Here is a 21,645-nt window from a genome sequence, read left to right as displayed (position 1 = left end):
AGACTCGAGTTCTACATTTATCATCTATATAGGTCTCGGGAACGACGAGGCAAATAAATTCAATCAAAGCAATCATATTTCAACTCTAATTGACTTGTTGTAAATACATAAATCTACGGAGCTTCAATTTAAATTAAAGAGAATCGAACAGGCGAAAAAGTTTGAACTGAAATCGTAAATTCGATATGGCAGTTTTTAGACGAGTAAATCGATAGTCACGTCGAAAACATCTTCATTTTCTGAAATTGTAATTTTACATAACGTCTAGAGGAATGGTTGCCCGGTGTTTAACGTTTATTCGGAAATTCAACAATCAACCTTGACAGATTTGAACTATAATAAATCAGCTTCCAAGCAAAATTCTCCAGCCGGTATGCAAACGATACTCGTGTAAGCTACAGGAAAAAAGGAGAATTACGACTTCGATCAAACGCTACACGATGATTTCCTGTAACATGCTGTATGTATGTTTACAGATTTCTAATTAAAAATTGTTGAAAAAATCTGGATTTTAAGCTTCTTATCTAAAGTAGAAGTCAAAGCGTGACAAGTCTATCGTCAAGCAGTTTCTCAGCCGGAAAATCTCGAAAGTTCGCGAATAATACGCAAGAGCGTACAAAAATAATACCTGCAACACACAAAACTGATAATTTTATTTCAAAGTATGCAATCAGCCAAGAGATTGCGTGACGCGCGAAATGCAACAAGGTAAACTCTTCGCCGTTAACAGAAACGAAAGTGAACGCGAGTCAAATTATCAAGTTGTCGGCGAATTGGTTACCCCAACGTCCAGGACTTAAACGAGACTATCAAACCACGGTGTTTTATGCGTCGTTAAGCTTATTTGTACTCGCTTCAATGAAATTCCGAATCAAACAAGTCGCATACCGAAGGCTGGCCAGAGGAACGTAAACCGCGAATACGCTATTTAGCATCTCTCAGTGTACATACAGTGATACTAACGTAGTAAAGCTCGCTGTTCTCGAGAAATGTTACAAATGGATTCAAACACATACGTCGCTAAGGTAAGGTTGAATTTTAAGTACCGCGAGTTTTTCATGGAGCAGAAAATAATGCTTTTAAGCAGATCTGTATCTAGAAGAGAACAGATTCCAACTCTTTAATTCTGTATAGTTCGAGAAACGTAGATAAATGGTATTATATTTATACCATAATTAAATTTTAGTAGATTGGAATTTTTTAAATGAATTAACGTGAACTGCTTATTACACGTAGATATATAAACGTGTTGTATCATGTACGTATATTCTATTCGTAATATCGAGAGTTCAAGTACTCGATAAAACCTGACACTTTTTCCACAAATTGTAAAAAAAAGGTAACAAATAATTATGCGATGAATTAGAAAAATACATGGTAATTTATGATGTTATCAGTTTCGTCTATTCGATGTATAAAATTAATCGGCCGGACTTCTGTTTGATTAATCAAGAGTCTGGTATGCCATAATCGCAAATAAAAGGAACCACGATAAAAGAAATAAGCAATAAAAAATCGATAAAAATGGACGTGTGCTGTTTCGAGGAGAGATTCCTTGAACAGCAATAAACGGCTGGCTCAGCGATGATTTCGACAAAAACACGGTGAAAAGCACCGTGTCCGTGATTCATCGACGTCCCTAAAATAGACGTGATGCGGCATCCTCATTGGCCAAGATTTCCGCTTTAAATCTTGCCAACCGTGTTAATTGCCGATCATGAAAATCCTGCCTGTAAAGTTTTATTTTTGCGAAGTGTTCCTCCCTGACGGTTTATTGGATCGTTCAACGACCGATTTGTCCACTTTTTATGACGATGGCGAAGCAAACCGGCGACGATACGGACGCGAATGATATTATGTCGCGGTGTAAACTACACCAGTTTGTCACGAGCTCCTCGAAACTGTCCTTCTAGCGATATTCCTTCATTTTCGTTTAGCCTTCGACGGGAATGAAGTTTGAGAAAAATTCTTTACGACAATGACGTACATGCTGTCTCAAAGTAGCGATTCAAGCAAGCGCAGAACGATTCAACGTAAAAGAGTACATGGAAAACGCTAGAACCAAATTTGTTCACAGAAAAAGCTGCGTTTCGTGTTTCAAAATTTATCCAACACATGCTAATTTGACTAATTAAAATGCTTCTATAATTGAAAATGCGCCCCATTTCATGTACGAGCTATTCCATATATGAAAGATACAGAGTAAAATTTCTGAAGTTTCATTTTCAGGAGATTTATATTTAAAAATTTCTCGATTATTTATCCTTTTACATTTCCAAGACACCCTATGTAATTCTTTAACTCCTTAGAGAAGGACTTCCCTATAGTTCGGTAAAAGTGAAGTCTCAAGCCTTAAACAACATTAGCGTATTCGAACTTCCTCCGGTAACCGTATCGACCAGTAATAAATTCGAAACACGGCCGATTAAACTTCCATCGATGACAAACAGTATCACGATAAATAACAGAATACGATACTGGATGATGGAAGATTTTTGTCAAATTAATATTCATTAATTTCGTCCTCTATGGATTTTTATACAACACGAAAATGGAGAGTACGCAGGGAAGGTATTAGCTTCCCGGCGATGTACATAAACTATTAGCTTTTTAAGAGTTAGATAATTATCCGTGGCTGGCTACGATAATCGATATTGTAATCTACACCAGAAAATAAAGGGATTATGGAATATTTTTCGCGATTCTGCTGCAGGAAGCCGGCTTTCCTCGTAAGATACTCATGTACGCCTGTTCGGCCATTATCGCGTAGCCACGCGCATGATTAAATTTGACTCTCATAAATATGCATGCTACCAATCCCAGTTATTGCCCAGGCGTATTTTTCCGTAATTAGAAATTCAAATTGATACATAAACGATATATGAACGAGCGGTGATACGAATCATGGAAATGAAAAGCGGCAGCGGATATGGCGAAGTGGTTTTTGCGCCTCGCGGTGCCATCGGTACGTTAATTCGACGATAATGGTCGGTTAGAGAAGAGATAAATCATAGTAGTCTTTATGACACAGCGGGCTGCTAAATTAAAGTATTAAACGGTGGCATCGATTGATGCACTGACACCCAAGGTCGCTTGCAGCATCTTACTTGATGAGAATTTCAGGTTATAGGGGATCGAGGCTCGAGTATAGGTACTTCACGCTTGCAGCGTACCTTACATTACACTGATCTCAGTGAAATTTCAGACCTATTACCTCGCTAGATTTCTCTTAATTTATTCACGAAGACTGAATAAATCAACTCTAATATCTGAACGATTTATTAAGTATATGATTTTTCTTCATTGATTTATTAATTTATCGTGTGCTAATATAGTACCTGCGATGGTTAATATACATAGAAGATGTGGTAAGAACAGGTTTCGGCTACTAAACATTCTTATATTCGTGTCCTATTAAAAGAAAGTGAAAACTACCGCTGTAAATAGAAGAAGCCGTGGGAGTCGGACCATTTCTAATCTACTACTCCGCTTCTATTCCTCCCTCGTTTCGATCTCCCGCTTCCCACAAATTAAACTATGCGTTCCACGGCCTTTTGCATCATTGTAAACCCTTCTATCCGTAAAACATTAAACCACTACGCCGTGGCGTAATAGTATTATAAACACAATAACTATAAGCTATCATAACCGCAATATACACCTGAGTAAAAAGAAGGAAATCTTACTGCAATATCAAAAATGTTAGAAATCTTGCGAACGTCTCTCTAATTCAAACACTTCAACTATTGATTTCATGGTCAGTGACCCACGCATCATATTATTGACAAATGTACGTAGTAATTGTACCAAAATCTACGGGCAAATCCAGTTACCTTCGATCTTCAACGCGTTAAACCCACGACTGCCTGGCCCAAATGCTTTTCAAAGGCCGTAAAATCGAACCACGCTCATAACTATTCAACCAAAGTCTGAATCGAAGATGCAACAACCGTTCCTCGGCAAGCGTACCACGTTACCGGAAGTTTTTACGCGTTTGCGCGCGTAAATGGCTGCGTGGTTCACGGCGGAGCCGGTCGTAGGTGAAACGTTCCGCATCTGGTTCCCATTCATACGCGTGGCATCGGCAGTGTGCAACGGTGAACGATAAGTAAAGGGTCGGGACACCCTCGGTGCAGTTGGTAGCGGCGGTTTGAAACGAGACGGATGGATAGAGGAGGGAAGGAGAAACAGAGAGTCGGCGAGAAAGAAAGAGCGAGAAAGAGAGAGAGAAGGAACGAGCGGTGCGCCGCGGAACAAGTGCAGGCCGCCTGATCTCGGCTCCGGCTGCAGGCGGGCAGACAGGTTGTCCAGATTCCACGGAAGGTCGTTTGCTTTGCTTACCGCGGGTCGCGACAGACAGACTCGAACGCCGCCACTTCGGCCATACTTAGCGAACACACACCGACGTCGAGGGAAGGGACGGGAGGAAGAACGAGCGGAGGAGAATGCAGTGACACGTGCACGCACACGCGTAAACGCGTGTTTACGCGTCGATACGTCAAGCTTTATGCGTCTACGTGGTACGTTATGGCTGTCCAAATGGCTCATTCCACTGTGGTTTCCTTATTTGGTCCCTTGTTTATTGTCGGCTGTTGAGAGATCTTTTGTGGAACTTGACGAGGAAAATGATTCGTGTCGGTGAGAATTCGTGTCAGTGGAATTGCCATCTGGTTATATTTGGATGAAGAGAACGAAGATTGTCGTTTGCGCGACGCTTTTAATTGTTGATATTAATCGTAAGAATCGTAGGATGAAAGAGCTGATCCTTAGTCGATGATTTCGGACAAAGTTGGAAGGTTCAGGTGCTAGTGCGACACTATTTGTACGAAAAGAGTTTGATGAATAATGTCGGGAGGGGAAAGCTTAGGCAAAGGAGGAACAGTTTCCTGATCGAACATTTTGCACGAAGTTTAACGATATGGACATCTCTGTGAACATGTTCGACTTTAAAGAGTAATAACGTATAGAAGATCGTAGAATCCGATGAAAGAGGAGTATCTTTGTATACACCGAACAAAGTCAGACAACAAAAAGCTGAAATCCACCATGATACTCGAATCTCGCTACTCACAATCGCCGTTTCTAAAATACACAATCGCGCTCCAACGATCTTTGCTCTCGCTCCCCTCGTTCCTTCTCCCCTAATGAATTCAAGGTCTCTCCTATTTCCAGTCTGACATCCAGTCGGATTTTTCCTCGTATCAGCAAACCGTCTAACATCCGACGCACGCCCAACGTGCTACGACACCGACCAGTGTCCACTACAGAAGAAAGCCGGCCAATTGTATAGCTCTCCATCGGGAACATCCCCAAAACGGGAAGAAGGGGAGGTCACGGGTCTCGTACGAGAAGAAAAGGGAGAAAATAAAAAGAGAAGAAAGAAGAAATGGAAACGTCCGTGGTGTTTGGTTCTCCTCTGCGATGAGCACAATTGAGAGACGGAATCGAGGAGAGGAGCAGTAACTGTAAGAAAGGGAAAGATAGTTATGGCAAGAGGAAGATGCCAGCTGTCCGGACGAATCCACGGTCAGGTTCCTCTTTTTACGCGTACACCGTTGAACGACAGCCACGAAGAGAGCACAATCGGTCGGAATTAGCGAGCCTTGTGCTATCTCGCTCATTGTTCGTCGCGGCGCTTTACACGCGCCTAACATATTCCGTGGACGAACCAGCAACGCATATCATCCGACGCCTTCGTATATACCGTCCTGCAAGCAGCTGTTTTTCTTACGTCACCGTGTCAGAGGAACGCTTTTGATTTATGACCGCATCCAACCCTCTCTCTTTTACCTCCGCTCTTTTACCTTCTTTCACCTTCATCGTTCCCTCGTTGCACTTCAAGCCGCGACAATCGCGATCTCGCATGCACGGATGAAAAAGGGCGTGGATGCTTTTTAGCGCCGCTGGCTCGTTACAGAGAGACGAACCGTCGTTTTTCGTCGCGATCGTGCCGGGATTCGGAATGATCCGGCGAGAAGATCTTGCGGCGAATGATTTTTGCTTAACCTCGCTGGAAATTAATTCGACTGTATTCGGATCGTGGTACAACAGCTTGGATCGATCGAGGTTTAAATTAGTTCCGTGTACGCGATTTTTTCTTGTATACCGGCTAATCGATGAGAGGATCGTGCGATGCAGACGTTTGAAATCTTAGACTGTATAGAAATCTGCTTTTCTCTCGGCAAGAATCGATATTGGAAAACTTGGTCCCGTTGAACAATCGTTCGAGATAAAAAGCAGAAACACGATATTCGTCAGAAGAGAGACTTGTCGATCCCAGTTCTCAAAAAGTTATTCGCAAACAAAAAACGGTTCTTTGTAACGAACAGTTACAAAGAATATTGTTCTATTCACACGAGCGCACTCGATATTCCTCCTCTCGATCGATCAGCAGAATGAAACACACCTTGTGATTACGCACTGATAAAAAGGAAAAGGAAGAGATAGATTAAATTAAACTAATTGTAAGTCCAACGAAGGGGATTATGTATACACCAGGCCATTAAAACTTTGCTCGCAAAGTTTAACATGTTTCAAAGACGCGCTTCCTGCACGGACGATAAAATAACTTATAAGTAGAAGGTTATCCGGGCATAATCGCGGACTCATTTGAACGTCCACGATGCACGATATAATCCAACGTGATCGGAGTGAAACTAGATCCCTGTCGCATCGATCAAGACGTCGATTTGCATGGCCGTTAACGTTCCGTCAACGACACGTATAACACGACCAAACATCGAAGAAAATTTCTCTAGCGCCGGACGAACTTATCGCCATTCGACCGATCTAAAAGATAAAGTATAAAAGTCGACTGTCGCTTTCCTCCGGAGCGAGAGTAAACGAAAAACGTTATTAAATCATGTGGCATGATATCTCTAAGCAAAGTGGACATTACTCGAGAGACAAAAAGAGATACGAACGTGTAATTTCGCCGACAGTGGATAAAACGATCGTACGAGACATGACTTACTTAGTGGATGCGAATAGTAATTTCGAAACCGCATGAAAGGGGGATTGGCAGGAGTAGAAATATGCGATATGGTGACAAGCAATGGTTATGGGTTGGATAAGAGATCAGGGAAGTTGGAAACTGCAGGAATATTTAATTAACGTTAAAAAAATGAAGGCTGCTGTGCAGCGAGTTGTAATTTCGTTGGAATGCCGAGGATTTTAAATATCCCTGGTTCCATGCTTTCTATGATCAAGAGTTACGCTTTCCTGCGATAATTTATTTACGATTCACGGAGAAATTCCTGCTTATCCGATTGTTACACTCTGGACTATCCCGCTTGTAGCGACAGAAATATCCCAATATTATCGGGAATATTAACTATCTTCGATGTGAGAAAGACGAGGTCGTAGAAGATTAAACGATAAGATAGTTTTACGTAACACATAATGACTCTGCTGTACAATACGTACACTCGATACGTAACAAAAAATAACTTTCACTCTCAATTCCTTGCAATTACTCCCTTCGATGGCTACAGCGTATAATACGGATACTGGAACGCAGAAATTTTCAATAATTCCTTATCGCTTTTGAATGCCTTATCACGCTGAAAAAAGCAACCGTCGGTTGTCTGGTTCCTAACATTCCTATGAGTTCATGATCGCTATACAACACGGAGAAACACTATGATGTACGATAATCCGTAGAAAATGTCGAGTGCCGCGTGTGAACCGATACTTAGGCGATCGACTGTACAACTACATCGTCTTCTAAACTTCAACAGAACCCGATCCCAAAGTAGATTATCGAAAGCGACGTGCTGTTCACTTGAACGTGGAACACCTTCGTGCACTTCTCGGACATCGTGGCCGGTGCGCTCGCGCAAAAAGCAACATCAGCGACGAAAGTCAAGGAACACGAGCTACCTGGGTCCCTTCCCGGCAAAATGACCACGAGCACGAGATACACGTTATCGTTCGGTCGCGACATAACTCTCGAAATACCAATACTCATCGAGGAAACAGGCAACGACAACTATACGCGGTGGGAAGGGAGCGCCACACGTCTATCCGCGGAACGAGTATTCGCTCATAAGTGTATAAATCAGGAAGAGAAATGCTGGCCACGTATTTTATAAGCGCAGCGCGCCGCACGCTAACAAGATCGCGTTAATGTAAATCGCGAAAAACATTTACGAAGCGAAAAGCACGGGAATGCACGGGAGAAGTAAAGCCCGCAGGATATTGCATATTCTCGGTAACGACGTGCGATCTGGTTGACAAAGAGGCTCTTCCAACCATCTTGTACGTCTGCAAGATTTTATACCTTCGAAATGATTCTCTCTCTCTCTTTTTTCTGTGATAGCGCAGCTTGTACGTGACATAATCGATTCGTCTTGTTCGTATCTCCCGATTAATCTGCCCTTTCGATTCGACGCAACAAGTCTCCTTCGATATAGTTGGGAATTCAGTGCGAATGTTCGTTACGAGTGATTAAGCGTTACGGGGACCCCGCAATAAGCAGTAAACTGACAAGAAATCAACTCGAAACCGATTAAGATCGAATCACTTTTTCAGACGCCCTATAAATTCAACTAATACTCGTGGCAATAAATTCGCACCGTTGAACGCGCACCTTGTACCTTCCTTTTTCTTCCAATAAATAGCATTCAGATATTGGAACTGTCTCCTCGTTATCGTAAATCCTACTATCGTTGAGCCTTGCACTGCTAAAGAAGCTTCCTGTGGCAAATGTTTATGGTGCGCTTCGCGGATCGCACTACGTCGAATCTAACGCGACAAAGGAAATTCGCAAGATGCGATACAGAGAAATCACTTACGTTACTAAAAATCGCTACGGTATACTTCGCGAGACAAATATCGGCATTAGGGTGGATAGGAATCGATTGTGGATGGATCTGGCGACGTCGACGAGGGTTGGGTCTGCTGGACAGCAACGCGCGAGTGTGCGTGGAAGATAGGAGGAAAGGAAGCTAACCGGAGCTAAACCCATTTATCGTGCGGAGCTGCGTGCTTTCAATGAGAAGCACGCTTGCTGGACGAGGACGGAGCAGGAAAAGCGGGAAAGAGATAGAAAAAGACAAGACAAGGAGAAAGAGGTAGAAAGAAGCAGATAGAGAGGAACGCCATAAGAAGAGCGACACGGGGACAAAGACGAAACGACCTCGTGTAAAAGAGAGCAAAACGAGGAGGGAGAGAGTATAAAACTTGGAAAGAGACGAAGGAACGAAGCTGGAGAAAGACGGTCTTATCTAGAATTCGAAAGTCAAAGAAAGATAGGGATACGGAGAGACGAGGTAGGAGCGAGAGAAACTGAAAAGGAGAGCGCAAGGATAGCGTGCACGCTGGTGTACGAGCGTATACGCGCCTCGGGGGAAAGAGACAGCGAAAGAAGAAGTGAAAGAGACAGGGAAGGGAGAAAAAGAGAGTAGAGCGGAGACAGGGCGTGGTCCAGCCTTGCTCTTACTTATAATTATATTTATTCGCGCAACGTACGCTCCTATAGCGATTGATATACGATCGCGTCGAGGTCTCGGCTTACCGCGACGTGGCCGCGTCTGTCGAAGACGTGGCCCCAGAAACGGGGAAGAGACGGGCAAGATGAAACGAACCTGGTGGTCGTCTTTTCGCTGAAAACTTTGGCACGGCATGAATGACGGGACGCCGTTAAGAGTTCACATTGGCAATTCTGTGCGATTCGATTACTCGAAGGGGGACCTCGTAGTGAGCAAAGTGAAATATTTGTAGAAATAGTGGACATTTTGTACTTCGGTGTGCCGTTGAAAATGCTTTATCACTGCTGCTAAATATGTACACCTGAATATTTTATATTCGATTACGAGGGCTTCTTTATGTTTTCTATGAGGTAACAGCACACGATTCTGCGTATCGCCTTGTTAGATCGCATTATCGCAGCATGCGGCGCGCACAGATCCATCGAATCACACAGCGTCGTTAATACGATGATACGATATGTAATTGTACAGACGTAGCCGTAATCATCTACGCCAAATCTTAAAATTGTGTCAAATTTTCTGAACGATGCACCCCATGCAATTAACTACTCACTGTTAAAAATATAAAGTCATGATAGTTCTATAGCGTCTATAATTGAGAATCTCAAACGATAACTCGTCTATATTATCCTGAAGCGACAAAAATTATCGAGGACAAAGAAAATTCGCGACATTCGGTAATAAAAAGCAGCGTCGTCAATGCAAAGTCACAAAAATTTCCTATCGTTCGACGCCACTAAACCGTAAACTGTCACGTCGAAGCGATGGTGCGTCATTGTTCACCATCGTCGTGAAGGAATTTAATGGAGGCGGCGAAACGCAGTCTCCGGAGACCTGTCATCGCCCCTCTCGAAAAACACGAGAATCTGTGAGAGGAAAGAGCACGAGGTATTCACGGATGCTCGTAAAAATCTTGGACACTGTCACCGGCGAGATAACGAGCGCCTTGACCTTTCCAGAAATTTTTTGATTTATCACCGCGAGACTTAATGCGAGGAGACGGATCGAAGGATACCGCCTCCGGCGCTCTCGATCTTTCTCCTCGTTTTCTTGCGACTTTCCTGTTCTTCTTTTTTGCTTTGAATACACGAAAGAGAAATTGGACGCGTTTCTGAGAAATTGGAGCAAATGAGGACGAATTTTTCTATTTACGATTCTCAAGATTCCGATTGCCACCAATTTGGCCTGATTGACGAGCGTTTGCTAATTTATTCGTGCAATGCGATCAATTCGTGAAATGAATTTTCTGTTTGTAATTCCAATTAGAGTAGCGTAGTTTGTAGTTGTGGTTCGTTAATCATTACAATTACATTTGTTTCGTGCAATCTGATCAATTCATGAATTGAATTTTTCTGAAAATTCCAAGTAATTTGATTCATTTAAAAAGAACGTAGCGTAGTTTGTATCAATTCGTTAATCGTTATAATTACATTTGTTCGTGCAACATGATCACTTCACGAATTGAACTCTTCTGAAGATTCTGGGTAATTGGATTCGTTTTAGAAGAATTATGATATTTGTCATATTCGTTACGATCATATTTGATCCTTATATTTCCCATATTTTACAAAACAATGATAAAATTCCCTTCCTCGGATCTAGTCTCCAAAATCGTGCATCTTGTCATAAAATTCATATAGAACAAAGCCATGGCCAGTTGATTTAATTCGATTACATAAATCACTTGCATAACGTTAAAGTGACAACCTCACGCCAATTAAAAATCAGACCTGTCCCAGATCTTTCCGTTTTGAAGAAAATCTCACCGACTACGTTTTCCATACGACGTTTCCTCGTCTCTTATCTCGTTACAAAATTAAGACACTCTCGTAATTTACCGTTTTGCTACCGTGGTACAGAGCACGCGCGTTCGCGATAACGCACGTCGAAACTTTCTCTGGAACGCGAACGCGTCCTCCGCAGCCGTCTCGATATGCAAATCGCCGGCTGGAAACTTTCCGCGGAGCAAACGGGCACCTCTTACGCAAGCTGTCCGCTTTTACTGCTCTTAGATTGCCTCCATTTGCAAAAGATTCGTTTTTTCCTGTCAGTGATTCGAGCGAGATATTTCTGTTGGATGACCGTGGACTCGTACGAAATTTTATACATGTGAATCTTGCAAATTACGAATGATTTCAATCGCGCTATTTCACATGAATTATAAAATTGTCAAATTGTAAAAAACGTATATAATTTTCTAGTTTCTGACTTCACTGGCATTATTGCTTGGTAAATTATTCCGCAAGAGATCCGCGATAAAAATGCCTGGTGAATCACCCACCGGTGGTGACATGCGGAGATATCGATGCACGTAGAGAGAATGTGTCATGCTCGCGAGCATCTATACAGATTGCGGTGTATGACCAAGAAAAGAGAATATCCTGTACGAATCGTGACATTGATCATCGATTAACGATTGTTCCATATATCATTACATATTTTCGATATATTTCGATATTTTCGATAGTCAGAGGCGTCTCTTCTACATTTATTTCTATTCTCCTCGTGCGAATTCCTACTAGCTCACCGTTTCGAAAATCATTCTGAAATCGATCGGACAGTAAATCAACCGGTCGTTGTGCGGTAATGGAAAACGACGTAGACCTTTAACACGCGCACGCACACACATACACGCTTAGTGATAACTTAGAGTGCGTCGTTACCTACTCAATAAGAGCGGACAGTTAACACGGTTTTGCTCGTTCGAGAACAAATTCGACAGAACTATTCGTGAAACGACATTGCGTGATTTCGCGCCGTGGCGTTTCAAGCACATCCGTCGCATCGTCTACGCGGCTACCACGATGAAAAAGCAACGATCGACACGTGCAAACGTCCTAGGCGATTTCTACCTAGACCCGGCGTGGATCGCGCGAGAAAAAGTCGGAGAATTCCGCTCTCTTGCCTCGGGAACGAGCGATTCCCTTCGACGAGAATCCGCCGCTCGATCGCCGCTGCTTTTCAACGAACTCGTTTTTCTCCTGGCTACCACGACGAACAACGACGCGACGACCACGATGGAGGAACACGGTCAGGCGTGTCGTCTTGACCAGCACATACCTTCGTTCGAGAAAGGAAGACAGAAAAGGGCTGGAGGGAGAAAGTAGCCGAAAAAAGACGCCAAAGAGAGAGAAAAATACAAGGGGGAGATTCGCGTCGTATACTGGCCGGCTAACCTTCCAGGTGGCACTCATATACAAATTATGGTAATGACCGATCGATTCCCTCTTCGTCGCTCTTTGTCTCCCCTATTTTTGCTCCTCGATGGGCTCGCCACCAATGGGTCTCTTTGGACCTATAGACTGTTCGCGTCCAATTGCTCGTGACACGGACACCAGGCACCTTTATACCTTTGTTATTTTGATCCTTATTGTAACGCGATAGAAAGATCCGATGCAAGAGAAGCGTCTCTGCGAACACTTTCGTTAGATAGAAAGTTTAGGTGTATTTAGTGATCATTTCGTAGAATTGGCAGGATGAAGTATTCATTGAATGTCCAAAGTTTTAAATATTTTCGGTTGGTTCGTTGGTGTATTTAATCGACCAGAACTCCTTTTAAAATGTTCTTTGTGTATCAGGTGCTACAAATTCGAGTAATTCGTACATTTTTGTAATTCGTTAAACCTCTTAATTCTCATGATAATCGGCCGACTAGGCGGTATATTCAACATTACGAAGTAGAATGATTCATCAGAAGCTGGCTACGAAATTATAACGAATGATAAACAAACGAAAATAAGAGTAAATAGTGCACGTGATACAAATAACAAATTATAATGTATTTCCGAATGGAATGCGAAGCGAAGTTTCCAAATACCCAAATGTTTGCGTATAATAGACGTAAACTTAAAATTGTAGGTAAATATTTGCGACTAATTAAATAAGGTGAAACTGTAAGGATTAAAAAGCGATAAATCTGGCATACGTCTGTATTATACGCGATTGACCAATCGATAAAATAAGATACCACCGCATCAATATTTTTTGTCAACCATGAAAACTCTAAAAGTTCGTAAATATTCGAACGAAACTTCATATTTCACGTATATATATAATATGTATATTATATAGAAGATACGCGTATATATCATTTTGGAAAGAAGGAACGGAGACTCGGTGGTGAGCCGCAGGCTATCTTTGATATTTTAATCCGTTTCTCTCGAGTCTGGTACGTGGCGCGTTTCTTAAACGTGATACGACATCTAGACGTGCGGGCTGTCTGCCGCGCGAGGATTTCATATCACGCGCGGTTAAATGTTAAGCGTTACTTCGCGCGTGAAACAGTTCCGCGTGTGTTCCGACGAAAATCGAGATATCGAGCCAGGTTATCTCGAGCCGCGACATTCACGAAACAACGTACGTACTTATTTGTCGACAAAGTGATTCGGTCGTTTGCTCGTTCGAGCTGCTCGCACTCGGCCTCATGAATATTTATCATCGCGAAATCCGCGTCGATTCGAGACGATAGGATTGATTAGAAATCGAGGATTTTTGGCCCGTTCTTGTCGGAGTATATTCGCTAGCGAGAAATGAAAAAGAAAGAATACGGTGGAAAGTGCGATGAACGCGTGTCTCAGCTTATTTTCTCGATTTTTCGCTTAAACGAGCCATCGAAATTTGCATAATTCGAGGAGAGAGAAACTTGAATTTCGCGTGCGATATTAAAAGCCTTGATTAAAGAGCAAAAGACAGAAAATGAAATTTTGTAATCTTTTAATATACGTACTTAAAGACTCACGTGATTGTTGAAACTGGATAATTAGGCTCTTTTAAGTCCTCTGAACAGGTTGCCGCTTCCAGATTTCCAATCCTGTGACACAGAAAATTATTATTTATCGTTATTTCGTCTTTATTAAACGGCGTAATCAAGTCATTAAAGAAAGGAAGAGAGCAAAATATACATTTTTATGTGCACGAGAGCGATTTAACTTTTGCTTAATTCGCCATAAAACGCTTCGCGTTTATTCTCGTGCTTCATATCGTCCACTTCCCCTTCCACTCTCCGCTACCTCCTTTCTACTTTCCTTTCCACTTTTCTTCCCCTATCTGTTATTTTCTTCTAGGTATAAATTTCTTACACTTATAGATATATAACGATGTCCTACTAAATATACACGAGAATCATTCGAACCTTTAATACAACCTAAATTTACGTATATCCTTGCATTTCATATATCTCATTCCCGCCCTTCTCTCGTATTCTTCGCTCTTTTCTTCCCAGAAACATGGAAATTTGCATTACACACGTATGTTAAAATCTATTACCGTTTCCAACCAATATAATCCTGCGCGTTGGCAGCTTAATTTATCAATCAAAGGTCGATCGAATCGTAGCGTCATTCACTCCAACTATTCGCGATCTATTGCACGAAACGCTTCTACATATCCAGCAATACACGATGGAATAAACTTTTGCAACGGAGACGATCGCATGGAAACGTTTCACCTGCGAACGTTCACTTCGATATCGAAGTGTCGATAGCGGCGGAAAGAGTCGCACGTGCTTCGATCGTTTCGCGGACTTATCGCGCGTTGCTGCGTATCGCACGCGCGGTCAACGAAAAGGTCAGCGGCGCGTTGATGCGCGGATGGCTAGTGTGAAATGGAAAAAACGTTGTACGCGGATAATTTCGAAAGGTTTCGCGGCGTAACCGCGGACAGGCGATAAAAATTCTTGATATACTGGCCGAGAGGCCTTTGGAGAACGCGTTTGAAACGATCGGTCACTCGAGAGATACTCTGATCGCCAGGCGCGTGGATGGCTCGTGGAATTGCTTGAAATGTCACTTAGCCGAGGATCGTTGAATTTAATTGATCTCTGTATCCTCGATTTGCCGCCGTATTATCGCGCGATAATGTCTGATACGAATTTTGTCTATCTATAAATAGGAAAAGCTCGTAGACATCTATCGTGAATATATTATGCGCGTTGTAAAAAATATTTTGAAATTTCGTTAGCGCCGTTATGAATGTATCGGTGGAATTTGAAACTACCCTATAAGAATGATACTTAGCGCAAATATATGTATATAGAGCGGTTAAATAAAATAAGATAATGCCCTGGATATTTAACTTTGGTAAGCAGCTGCCAGCATGTCGTTGAATGTATTAGAAAATGACAGTGATTGTATCAAGTGACTTGAAGTTTAAGCTACGTGTGCTATCAATTATACGGTCCAAATTGATTATAGCTCAGTCGTTGTAGGAAGGTGAAAAATCGGGAAACTGGCTTGCGTGAAGGTACACAAGAATTGTAACTAATAATTATGATCGACCAAACTGTTGCAACTAATAATCGACTCAGTGCACCAACTTTCTGAATAAATTGACATACGTCAAATTACCATAATGATCCAACACGAACGACATGACAGTCCAATTTAGGCAACTACTCCTCTATTTCCGCCGCCTTCGGAACTGCTTCTTTTTACAGAAATGTTAATTCAATTATAAACGCATTTTGATCGAGAAACACGATAATTTTCTTACGTTAATTACAGTGCGGATGGCACCTGACGCGACGCGTCATATTCCTGATATCAGAAAATAGATTAATTCGTTGAAAAACACGCGGAACGTTGCGGTGCACGCGGCCGATTAATCTGTCACGATAATTCTTCCATAGCCGGCCGTAAAATAAATAATTCTTGGCAAATGAGAAAGAAACGGACAAAACAAATTCTGCGCAGCACGCGATTGCAAATCATCGGATCGATTATCACGGTGCGTGCAACCGAACGACAAACAAGGGGCTTTCGTGCCGGCCAATGGTAGACGGTATCGCACTGTAATCTGTTCCACGTTGTCAATATTTAACAGAACCCCGCAGATTTATCTGCACGAACTGCCTTTCTTGACCACACGTTAAAACCATACGAAACGACACGATCGTACTTACTCTTTCCTTTTTTCACTTTTTCATAAAGTATATTTTTCCCCGTCGTCGAACGAGAGAGAACAGTTCTGAAAGGATACACGTGGATGGATAAGGAGACGAGAGTCGCCAGTTATCAGATGACGGTGGACAAAAAGATGGCATGATGTAATGCAATTGGTAAGCAGATTGTATTGAGCGTACGCGCATATAGATTGATATGACGATAAGACGATCGTTGGTAGCGAGGAGAAGGCCATTAAAGAAACAAATAGCGAAGGGTGTGCTCGGAATGAAGGAAGAGGCGTGTAAAATAGGCCGAGACAGGTAAATCGTTCGAGAAAATAGATAACGTATCGCGAGAGGTGTTTGAACAACCTTTCCTTTCTCTGCACTTCATTTCTCTGTTTCTTCCTCTTGTATTTTTTTTCGATGGATTAATTACAGTGTTTCATAGTATCGAGTGTTCCTGCCACCTTTCGCTGCTTTAAGAAGGGAAATTCGTGGTTTACAGTTGAATTGCTTCGTTTACAGGTGAGTTTGCTTTTACTTCACTTCCCTTCCATTTCTTCTATCATTGGTTCTCTGTCGTTGCATTTCTTTTTCTTTTTTTTTTAGTTGGATCAATTATGGTTAGACCGCAACGTCTATGCAAATTTATATTTTAACGAACCGGATTAAGGAAGCAAAATATCAACAGAGATTTGCTTCATCCTCTGAATATTGTAACGGGTCTTTTACTTTAGATATTTCATACATTTTTACATGTTCTGCGGCTGCACATTTTTGCATGTTCTGTGGCTGCACATTTTTGCATGTTCTGTGGCTGCACGTTCTTGCGCACTCGCGTTTCTTACAAATGCATAAATATCAAAGAAGGAGAACGCAGAACAGAGTAGAATTTCTCAATTTATAGTCTCCCGTTCTTCCTTCCTCTTATTTTTCCGTCCTCTTGTTTTTAATTAGATTAATTGCGTTATTTCGTAACGTCGAACAGCGCTATTAATTGGCTAATGACGAGGAGAGAATATTTGTTAGGTTATAAATCAATTCGTTCTTTTTTCTCAGTATTTATTAGGAAAGTAATAACGAATTTAGAGAAGCGTCCCGTTATATCGATCTTTACCGAGATCCTCCTCGTACATGTAATATCAGCCTTCGTAGATTGACGTTAAATAACGCGACGCTCCTCCTCATCCAGCTTTATTGCTCATCGACGGGATTTCACTGAAACTACTAATAGATACGGCACATCAATTTAATCGAACCGCTATACGGCTTCTATAATCTTCCCTTCAGAACCCAGCAATATTATCATGGGCTGCTTATAACCTAGAAATATTAAAAACAACCTATAATTTCAACAGAACGTAAATAAATGAAAGAAAACACAGAATACGGAATTCGTTGGCAATAAATACTGAATTGAATAAATACTTTCGTTGAATAAATACCATCGTTTCAGACATTGTCGATGATAGGGCGAAAATTTCGAAAGCTTTCCGTGAAATATCCCTCAAAATAATCAAAGATATCAAACGAATTAAAGACATTAAACTCCTTATTCTTTAGAATCGCACTGTGCTGCATCGTTTAGACAAAGCGTCTACATTAGTGACACTGAAGTAAAATCAAGAAGATTCGAAATAAGACGAAAATCGAGAATTAAAAAGCTATACACTGATAATACTATATGAGAAGCCTCGTTTTGGAAGAAAATCAAATTCATAAACTTGTCAAATGTACATGTATATTTGACTGTAATGATATACACGATTAAAAAGGTGTAGTTAAAATATCAGCAAAGAGAAGCTGAAGTTCAACGAAATTCCACAAAGACAAACTTTGGAATCTTCCCAAACGTCCAATATCATCTTCCTAAGGATCGCAAGATCTTGATAATTCTGCCGAAAATGACGCCGATTATTCTCTCTTAATAATCGTTTAGCTTCCCCGGGGTGAAATGAAATCACTTCGGATCGCGACAGACGCCAGGATGATCGCGCGTGCGCGGTCGATCGTCGCGGGATCGTTTAATTGGCTGAACGCAAACGAGCCAAGGCTCGTGCGTTCGCCGCCCTGGTCGCATAACCATCCGGGCACAATGATCGTTTTCCCCCGGGGACATTCTGCGTTTAATGTTCGGCGCGATCCGTGCCGTTCGTAGATCGTAAGCGAGCCGCAATGATCGTCGCCATTCCGCGAACAGATTCGCCTTAATGGCCCCGTGATCCGCTGGCATGCGATAATTAAGCCCGAGCGTTCGTCTCTGTCGCGCCTACCCGATACAACCGAAATAATTGTTCCATCGTTCGTTTGGCAAGGATGTGGACGTGAATCGATTAGACGGTGGAATGTGAAGGGAAGGAAGATTTGTTCGGCCGGATTTATCGTGGGTCATATCGCAAGCTGCTATTTTGTGTGACACTTGGTATTTAGTTCGGAGTAATATGTCTATCCTGGTAGGCTTTTAGCAGGGATTGATAGAGAACCTGCAACTTTTTAGGGCGACAGAAATATTATTTTAAGTAGCGGCTATATTATTTTGATATTTTAACTTGTAACACTATAATTGTAGATGGTAATTATTAGTATTTAAGTAGCGGATAGTTAGAGAAATATGCAAGGTATTTTTTATTTAGACGTCAGCTTCGTCTTTCAGCTGTAATGATTATTAATCGAATTTTCGTACGCAGATATTCGGGGAAATTTTTTAATGTTCCGATAGGCTTTCTCTCATCATCATCAAACATCAATAGCCACTTTAATAACTTCATGTATCAACTCGATTTAATTTTAAAAGAACGAGTTTTATTCGAGCAAGTAAATCTATTTGGGAAAAATGCTTGCATGTAAATATACGAGATGTGCACGTACAAATGTAAATTGAACTAAGTCTAAAATATTTCGAGGATGCCATGTAAACGTACATATCATTCAGAGAACAGCGTGATTCTAGTAATTCATTTTAATATACGTTATACCACGAGTTTGATAAACTATCGACACTACAGATTGGTAAGTCTAATTTATTTCATGCGACTTCTCATATTTTTATCCACATTTCGCGAGATACCGGGTAAGATAATCTCGACGTTTATGATACGAACACGCACAAAACTCGACTGCTCTATCGAAGAATAAAACCGAGCAAAAGCCTCGTTAACATTTCAATTACGCAATCCATTATATTCGACTTGTATCAAGCCAAAGCTCCTTAGACAAGCTCGACTTTTACAATGCACAGGAGTAGATAACATTCCACCGATATCAACGGTATAAACTTAATCCGGCATCAAACGAGCACGCAGCTTCCGTGCGTGGAAAACGCAGTGGCTGACGTCAATTTAATAAGCAGCGTCTAAAAGGCGATCGGCTGCCTTTGACAGATTTATTGCGGCGATCGATAAATTAGCATTGCCACGGTTTCGATCGCGCGAATCTATTTTCGATACGGTCCTAAATCACTTATACGAGGTAGCGGACGTTGAATAAGTCGATATCATCGTCGATACGTGGGTGAAATTTATCTCGTGTTCGGTCGACCGCCGCACTGGTACCAACTGGTTCACAGGAAAGTTCTCCTCTTTGCCTCGATAACGCGATAACAGGGAAGCCGGGGGTAAATGTAATTACGTAATATTTATATGCCATCGTTCTCATACGAAGCACACAAGCAGCACGAAATATTTCGTGTATTACTATTAATTCCGGATGTTATGCTAGTCTTCTCGAGGCGATAAGACGGTCATGGGACCAGTTTGTCGTTGGTGAAAATACGTTGGTTTGACGATAAACTCGAACACCCGGCCAACACCGTGTCACAGGAAACACCGTAATAAAACCGACGGTATGCTTCGATAACGATTATTAATGAGCTCGACTAATTGTCGCGGTAAACGGATCGAAGGCGGTTCGATATGCTCCCTCGACCGTGCAGCGTTTATGGAATAAAATTAGATTTTACATGGTAGAGTTGTCGCCATGCTCTATGAGTTATAACCACCTATACGTAATTTTACTGGCGATAGGTAATTCACGATAGACCCTCGTCTTTTAGTTTCCAGCGTTTTGATCGGCTACCTGGTGGCTTTAGGTTAGATGGAAGAGGTCAGTGATCCATTACTCTGATTTTATATCGGTTTTATCCTGAGGTAGCGAATTATCAGAGACCTAATCGTTCGCTGGTATGTAATATTTTGTCAGTATATAGTATGTGTTCAAAGCGTACGCGGTAGTCAAAATGTCACATAAATTACCGCTGAGAATTGCATCGCTTTCTACGCTTCGATATAAGCATCTCATAACGACTCGATCGTTTCTATATCGTTAGGTAGTACTTTTACCGAAGTTCAGCCTACGCAACACTGCGGGGTTCTCTTTCCTGTATCGAAACCATGGAAATTATACTTGAGAATCGTTGAACGATAAAAGAAACCTGAAAAGGACACCATAAGAGGAATCTAAGAAACAGAATCTATATCTGTGAAACGTCTTGTGCTCCAGCTTTCTCCAACTGAATGCAATCCAATACCCTATCCCTACAAAATTTTAATTTATATCTGCGACGCGTTACGCATCTCGTCTTTGTCATATGAAAATAAGAAACTTAAAGGACAAATATCGTATGTAAATGTAGGGCCACGTAGATATCACGGAGTGATATTCTCAAAATGAAATGAAAATCTCGTATAATGAAACTACTGCGAAATAAGGTCTACTTCAGCAAAGATTAAGAAAACCTCGTATCAAGAAAACACCACACAACCTGTATCTTTCCATCAAAATAAGGAGCCTAAAGTGCAAGTATCGTACAACCAGCGTCACATAGAACTGGCGAAGAGGATGTTCAAATAAATTCACACCTCTTCGCGGCTAGCAGAGCCATTCCGCTAACTCGTCGCCGAGCTGAAAGAGGGTAATCGCGAGCAGTTACAGACTGGTTCCTGTCGCGAATCCCGCTGCAACGCGGGCAAACGCGATCGTCGATGGGTATCTCGGTCGTTGCATGCGAGCTGATTCGTTTTAATGTTCGCCACTCATCGATGGCCGCGTCCCATTAAAATCTGTGCGCGCGCTATCCCAGCCTAACTCTCCCGTTTGCCTTTTCCATGCTTCCTCCGTGCTCGAATCGTCGATTAAGCCCAAGGAAACCGAGTGTTTCGCGCTATTACGCGTCGCGTATACCGCGATTAACCTGAAACGCTGGTTTTACCCGATCCAGGTTCGATACTATTTCGATTTTACTGGCGTCGAAACGGCGCAGCGAAGTCACCGAGG

The 21,645-nt window shown here is 41.9% G+C and overlaps 1 protein-coding gene and 1 long non-coding RNA gene across 5 annotated transcripts in view; one reads left to right on the top strand and one right to left on the bottom strand.

Annotated features, from left to right (window-relative positions):
• Positions 1 to 21,645, top strand: part of LOC100643801 (protein grainyhead) — a 161,890-nt gene that overhangs the window by 41,939 nt on the left and 98,306 nt on the right. The gene's annotated exons all lie outside the window — the stretch shown is intronic.
• LOC125385119 overlaps positions 1 to 21,645 on the bottom strand; it is a 196,303-nt gene that overhangs the window by 88,243 nt on the left and 86,415 nt on the right. The window contains exon 2 of the long non-coding RNA XR_007224089.1: positions 14,218 to 14,301. This is a non-coding gene — a long non-coding RNA (uncharacterized LOC125385119). The remainder of the gene's footprint in view (positions 1 to 14,217; positions 14,302 to 21,645) is intronic.

The sequence above is a fragment of the Bombus terrestris genome, chromosome 5 (assembly GCF_910591885.1).
Source record: "Bombus terrestris chromosome 5, iyBomTerr1.2, whole genome shotgun sequence".
NCBI classification, from domain to species: domain Eukaryota; kingdom Metazoa; phylum Arthropoda; class Insecta; order Hymenoptera; family Apidae; genus Bombus; species Bombus terrestris.
The sequence above is the reverse complement of the archived record's forward strand: the minus strand, read 5'-3'. Positions and strand labels throughout refer to the sequence as shown.